Source organism: Scylla paramamosain, chromosome 40 (assembly GCF_035594125.1).
Source record: "Scylla paramamosain isolate STU-SP2022 chromosome 40, ASM3559412v1, whole genome shotgun sequence".
Taxonomy (NCBI): domain Eukaryota; kingdom Metazoa; phylum Arthropoda; class Malacostraca; order Decapoda; family Portunidae; genus Scylla; species Scylla paramamosain.
This window is the reverse complement of record NC_087190.1, coordinates 2672501-2680000: the sequence shown is the minus strand read 5'-3', so window position 1 is coordinate 2680000 and position 7500 is coordinate 2672501.

Sequence of the window (7500 nt, the reverse complement as noted above, 5' to 3'; positions counted from 1 at the left end):
CTCACACACACACACACACACACACACACACACACACACACACACACACACACACACACACACACACACACACACACACACACACACCTTGGCACTCCTCCTCTGCGTTGTGAAATCGGCGCGTCCGTGGCCAGAGGGAACAAAGACACGTAAATACTTCCGTTCGCTAATCACTTTATGAGCGAAGCATTACGAAAAGACGCCAACAAGATAAAGAACAAAACAAAAACAAGAAAAAAAAAATTGAAAACCCCCTCGTGATAAAGTGACGCAATGAAGTGAAACTGAGAGAAAGTAAAGTACGGGAAGATAAAGATTGGAAAAGAAAATAAACGGAGAAAAGACTCGGAAAAAAAATTAGAGAAAACATGATATGATATATTTTTAGTGAAGAGCGAAATGAAATGGACAGAATAGAAAAAAAGAATAATAGTAATAAAAGCAAAAAAAAAAAAAAAAGCAAAATATACGGATACCAATAACATGAACTATTCTGAAATTGAGAGAAATAAAGAAAAAAATAAATAAATAAACAGGTGATCATAAAATTGAGGGAAAAAAAAAAAAAAGGAAAATCATCCCTTCATGAAATACCCGTTTATTTATTCATTTATCTTATTATTACATTCATTTTTATTTATTTATTTTTACCCACAATTATGTTCCTACCGAAGATAAATCATTTACTAGTATTACAAATTTTACTCACATTTTAGGTTATTTTCTGAATTTTACAACTTAATTCTTGCGGTGGAAGTGAACGAGCTGCTATTTTGAGGTATTTATTGTAGAGAGAGAGAGAGAGAGAGAGAGAGAGAGAGAGAGAGAGAGAGAGAGAGAGAGACATAACACTAAACAGACTAATGAAAGAATGAGAGAAAATAAAGAAAAAAAGAGAATGAAAGGGAAAACGATCAGAGAGAGAGAGAGAGAGAGAGAGAGAGAGAGAGAGAGAGAGAGAGAGAGAGAGAGAGAGAGTGAAGTCAATAGTGTTTGCTCTTCGTGTTCAAAATATCATCGCGCAGGTGAAAGTGTTGCGAGTTTCCCTTAATTACAGGTGTGTTATGGCGCCCACACCTGTCAACGCCTCATTAGTGACAGGTGTGGCAGTGTTGGACAGGTAAGAGGGTGCAGAAGGGGTTTATGTATTGGCATTCACCTGTGTTGCGTAATCAGGTGTTGTACAGGTGTTTCTCTGGCACACCTGTATTATAAGAGGCTAATTAGTACAGGTAAGGTGTATCTGGGGGGAAAGTGAGGGGAAATTAGGGTTTCATTAGTTTTCCCCTTCATTTATTTATTTTCTTTTATTTATTTTTATTTTGTTTTGCTTGTTTTGTTTTGTTTATGATGTTTTTTTTTGTGTTTTTGTATTTTTTCAATGTTTTTTTTTCTTTCTTGTTTTGATTTTTTTTATTGTTATATTTAGTTTTATTTTTTTTGTATTTGTTTTTTTTTAATTATTGCTCCTCTTCCTCATATTTTTGTGTTCTGATCTTTATTTCTTTTATTTTTTTCTTTCATTTTTTTTTATATTTTTTTCCTCCTCTTCTTCCTTCCCCATTTTTTTTTCTAATCAATCTTTGTTCATTTCTCTTTCAATTTACTCTCCTTATTTGGCTCTGTACTCCTCTCTCTCTCTCTCTCTCTCTCTCTCTCTCTCTCTCTCTCTCTCTCTCTCTCTCTCTCTCTCTCTCTCTCTCTCTCTCTCTCTCTCTCTCTCTCTCTCTCTCTCTCGTTCCATCATCCAATTTGTGACGAAAAAAAAAATAAGGAAAATAAAAAAATGTTTGTGTCCTTGATTAAAAAAACAAGGACGTAGAAGAGGAAAAAGAAGAAGAAGAGGAAGAAGGAAAATGGCCTCCACTTTCCCTTTTCCTCTCATTTTTTTCCTTTTTTCTTTTTTTCCCACGTAACTTACTATCATTCTCTTCTTTTCTTCCTTTTCTCTCTCTTCCTGCTCCGTCATTTTAAGATATTCTGTTTTCCTCCGTTAGTCCTTCTTTTTCCTTCTTGCGTCTCTCTTTCCTTCATTTTTCTATTTAATTTTTCCCCCTCTTCCTCTCGTTCTCCTTATTTTATTATCTCCTATTTCATTCCATTATCGCCTGTTTCCCTCTTTCGTTCGGTTTTATTCTTCTTTATTTCCTTCTTGTTTAATTCCCTTTTATTTTAGCAAGTCACTTTTACATATTTCTTTCTCCCTTTTTTTATCTTATTCTCTTTCCTCCACTTCATTTCTCCTTTCCTTTCTTGAATCTACTTTCTCTTATCTTTAAAAAAAAAGGGTCTCTTTTTTTCCTCTTTAAACATCATCATTTATTTATTTTTTTCTCATTTCCAGCATTTTATTCTTATTCTCTTTTATCTGATTGGCTCTCGCTTTTACTCCCTCCCTCGTGATTGGCTAAATAATTTTTACTCTGTTACCTAATTGGTCGTCATTTCCACACCTTTGTCTTTTGATTGGCTGTAATTCTCCAGGTAATGCTCCGTGATTGGCTGAAATTTGGCCTCTTCTGTCATCTGATTGGCTCCCATCTTTATTCTTTCCTTATTGGTGTAACTGTCTTGTTTGTTTCTCTTCTCTCTCTCTCTCTCTCTCTCTCTCTCTCTCTCTCTCTCTCTCTCTCTCTCTCTCTCTCTCTCTCTCTCTCTCTCTCTCTCTCTCTCTCTCTCTCTCTTTCTTCCTTATTCTCTGTTTATTAATCTTTTTTCTTTTCTCTTTCCTACGTCTGTTATTGTATTTTTCCTTTGTTTCTCTCTTTCTACGTATTGTTTTTTTGTTTTTCTCCTTTTCTACGTTCTGTTATTATTGTTTTCTTCCCATTTCCTTGTTTATCATTGGTGCTTCTAGGGATGAAAGAGGAAGAGGAGAAAGAGGAAAGATAATTATTACTATTTTTATCACTGTTATCATTATTATTATTATTTTTACTTATGATAATTTATTGCCTTCATTTTTTTCTCTCTTTATTGATGTTTAATTATTATTCTCATTTATCATTGGTGCTTGTGAGAACGAAAGAGGAAGAGGAAGAGGAGGAAAAATTATTAATGTTCTTTATTACTATCATTATTATCATTATTGTTATTATCTTTATTTATTTATCTTCATTATTATTATTTCTTTGGGTTTCAGGAGTTAAAGAGCATTTATTCAAAGATCTCAGACATTGTATAAATATAGACTGTATTGTACTGTATAATATTGTATTCTGTATATGTTTGTGTGTATGTGTGTGTGTGTGTTTGTTTCCATTAGTGTTTGTGTAATTTTTTTTTTTTTTTTTTGTCCCCCTGTCTATTTTATTTTTTGTGTATTTTTGTAGCTATTTTTTTTTTCTTCTTCTTCGGGTAATTAACAAATAAAAGTTGAAGTTATTTTAAGTTTGTCTTGTTTTGTTTTATTTGAGTTGGTTTTGGTAGTAGTAGTAGTAGTAGTAGTAGTAGTAGTAGTAGTAGTAATCTTCTTCCCCATCTTTTTCTTCCTTAATTAATTCATTCCTCTGTTCCTTCTTCCTTTTCTTCCTTGTTATGTTCATTCTTTCCCTCCTTTTTATTCCTCTTCTATCTTTCCATCTGTTCTTCCCTTGTATTTTCCATTTTTCTTTCCTTCATTTCTTCACTTTTCTCCGCACATCGTTCTTCCCTTCCTTTCTTAATTCCTTCCTTTTTCTCTATTCTATCCGTCTTTCCATCTATCCATTCTTGCTTTCATCCATTTAACCATTTTCTTCCTTTTCCTTCTTTCTATCAACCCTTCTTTCTTCCAATCGTATTCTTCTCTCTACCTATTTTTCCCTCCCTCTTATCCTTTCTTCCCATTCCTCTCACCCTCCCTCCCTCTTTTCCTTCCTTTCTTCTTTATTTCCACACTTAAATATACACACACAAATTAATAGAAAACGGGCTGCAGTGCATATCTTTGTCGATTACCATTAGTTCACCTGCCCTAAATACTTACCTGTCTTGTTACACCTGCCCAGTTTTTGTCATACCAGCTTGTAACATCTTCTAATCATCTTATTCACTGTTATTCATTCCTGCCTCCAGAGAGAGAGAGAGAGTGAGTGAGTATTGTGTGTGTGTGTGTGTGTGTGTGTGTGTGTGTGTGTGTGTGTGTGTGTGTGTGTGTGTGTGTGTGTCTTGAATGAGTAAATATTGGTCTCTCTCTCTCTCTCTCTCTCTCTCTCTCTCTCTCTCTCTCTCTCTCTCTCTCTCTCTCTCTCTCTCTCTCTCTCTCGTCATATGAAAAAAAAAATGAATATATGAAAAAGGAAATATTAAAAGAAAATACGATAAAACAATAGAAATTATAGGAATAGAAAATAAATGTATGAAAAATAAAAGATAAGCGAGAGAGAAAGAGAGAGAAAAGAGAGAGAGAATTCCGACCCTTGTTTATTATCATTATTATTATTATTATTATTATTATTATTATTATTATTATTATTATTATTATTATTATTATTATTATTATTATTATTATCATCATCATCATCATCATCATCATCATCATCATCATCATACTTTTTCCTTCTTCCTCTCTTTCGTCTTCCATTTTCCTGCAGTCTCCCTCTTCACAAATTCATCTTTTTTTTTCTTTCTTTTTCTTTCTTTTTTTTTTTTTTTACTACAGCGGTCATCAGTATCCTTCCCTCTTACTTCCTTATTCCCTCCTTTATCATCATCTTCCTTCATTTCCACCTTTTATTCTTATTATTCTTATTCTTCCTTTTTGATGTTGATATTGTCGTTTTTTTTGTTCTTCCTCTACTTTCACTTTGTGTTCTTCTTCTTCTTGCTCTTATTCTCCTCCTCCTCCTCCTCCTCCTCCTCCTCCTCCTCCTCCTCCTCCTCCTCCTCCTCCTCCTCCTCCTCGTCTTCATTCACATCCTTGTCTTAAACTTCCCTAACCACTTCTTTTTCTCCTCCTCCTCCTCCTCCTCCTCCTCCTCCTCCTCCTCCTCCTCCTCGTCAGGAAATCCTTCACATTTAAGTAACAACACCTTCGTCAGTAGTTTTCAAGGCACCTGGTGGAGGAATCTGCCACGCCCTTCCCTCCCTCCCTCCCTTCCTCCTCCTCCTCCTCCTCCTTCTCCTCCTCCTCCTCCTCCTCATTAGCTTCCTCTCTTCCTCCCCTCTCTCCTTCCTATATTTACTTCAATTTTTTTTCTCTATCTTTTACTTTCTTCTTCTTCTTCTTCTTCTTCTTCTTCTTCTTCTTCTTCTTCTTCTTCTTCTTCTTCTTCTTCTTCTTCTTCTTCTTCTTCTTCTTCTTCTTCTTCTTCTTCTTTAGTGGTCAACTTTCTCTCTCTCTCTCTCTCTCTCTCTCTCTCTCTCTCTCTCTCTCTCTCTCTCTCTCTCTCTCTCTCTCTCTCTCTCTCTCTCTCTCTCTCTCTCTCTCTCTCTCTTTATCGTCGCAACTTTCCCTTTCTTCTTTATTTGCTTTCTATCTTATTTTTTTCCACTTTTGTTGTTTTTTGTTTTCTTTCTTTCTGTTCTTGTTTGTTCTTTCTTCATTCCTTTTCTTTCTTCCGCTTATTCGCTTTCGTTTCTTTGCTATTTTCGTTGTTTTTACTTTTATTTTCTTTTCTTTTCCTTTTCTTCTTTCCTTCTTTTAATTCCTCTCTTCATTCCTTTCCTTTCTTTTGTTTCTCCTTTATTTATGTAATCTTCTTTTCTCCATCCCTCTTTTTTCTTTCATGTCTTTCCTTCCTTTCTTCCTTCCTTCATTCCTTCCTTCCTCCCTTCCTTCCTTCGTTCTCTTCTTCGTATAATTTCTTTCTTCCTTTCCTTCTTTTATCCGTTCCTTTTATTTCTGTTTCGCTTCTTCCTTCTTTATTTCCTTCATTCCCTCCTTACTTACCTTCTTCATTCATATCATTCCTTCTTCCTTCCTTTCTTCACTTACCACTCCCTCTCTCCCTTCTTTGTCTCATTCATACCTTTTATCTCATCTTCTTTTCTTCCTTCGTTCCTTCCTTTCTTCCTTCATATTCCTTCTTCCTTTCCTTCCTTCATTCATTTACCACTCCCTTCATTTCCTTCTTACATTCCTTTCCTTTCTTCTTTCTTCCCTTCCTTCCTTCCTTTCTTTCCTTTTTCCTTCCTATTCTTTCATTGACCACTTCTTCTCTTGTTTTCTTGCTTCATTCACATCAAATCTTTCATCTTTCCTTCCTTCCTTCCTTCCCTCCCTCCTTCCTTCTCTCCCTCCCTCCCTCACACCACCAAATCATCACCCAATCATCGCATTCCTCCCCCTCCTCCTTTCTCCCTCCTTCGCCTGCTTCACCACGCCCTTCCCTCCTTCCTTCCTTCACTCCTTCGTGCATGGCCGCCCTTTTGAACAATTCTACGAGTGACGGATGAGAATTGTTACTTTTTACCTTGAGCCTGATGATGATGATGATGATGATAGTGGAGGGGAGGAGGGGGAGGGGGGAGGAAGGGGGTGATGGTGATACAGGGGTGTAGGGGGAAGTGTAGGTTGATGTAGATTGAGGAAATAATTGGGGGAAAATTTAGGTGCTTGTTATTTTTAGGGTTTAAAAAGGGGAAAGGTGTGTCAGCCTAACCTAACCGTGTTTTTAGGGTTATTTAAGGTAAATGGGTATATTTTTAGGGTTATTTTAGGGAAAAGGTACATTTTAAGAGTTATTTTAAGGAAATGGGTATATTTTTTATTATTTAAGGGAAATGGGTATATTTTAGGGGTATTTTAGGGAAATGGGCATTTTCTAGGGTTATTTAAAGGAAATTGGTATATTTTTAGGATTATTTAAGGGAAATGGATATATTTTTAGGGTTATTTTAGGGAAATGGGTGTATTTTTAGGGATATTTTAGGGAAAATGGGTATATATTTAGGGCTATGTAAGGGAAATGGATATATTTTTAGTTTAGGGAAATGGGTAGATTTTTAGAGTTACTGTAAGGGAAACTTTTTACGGTTATTTTAAAGGAAATGGGTGTTTTAGGGTTATTTAAGGGAAATGGGAGTATTTTTAGGGTTATTTTTAAGAGAAATGGATAGATTTTTAGGTTTATTTTTAAGGGATATGAAATTTTTAGGATTATTTAAGGGAATTTGGTATATTTTAAGGTTATTCTTAAGGAGTATGGGATTTTTAGGGTTATTTAAAAGAAATTAATATATTTTTAAGGTTATTTTGATAGAAATGGGTGTTTTTTTAGGATTATTTTAAGGGATATGGGTTTTTAGGGCTATTTAAGGGAAACGCATATATTTTTAGTTCATTTTAAAGGATATGGGTGTTTTTAAGACTATTTTAAAGGATTTGGGTTTAAGGTATATTTCTATGGTTAAGGGATATGGGTGTATTTTTAGGGTTTCTTAAGGGAAATGGGTATTTTTTAGGGTTATTTTAAGGGATATGGATGTATTTTTAGGGATTTGTTAAGGGAAATGGGTATTTTTTAGGCTTATTTTAAGGGATATAGGTGTATTTTTAGGGTTTCTTAAGGGAAATGG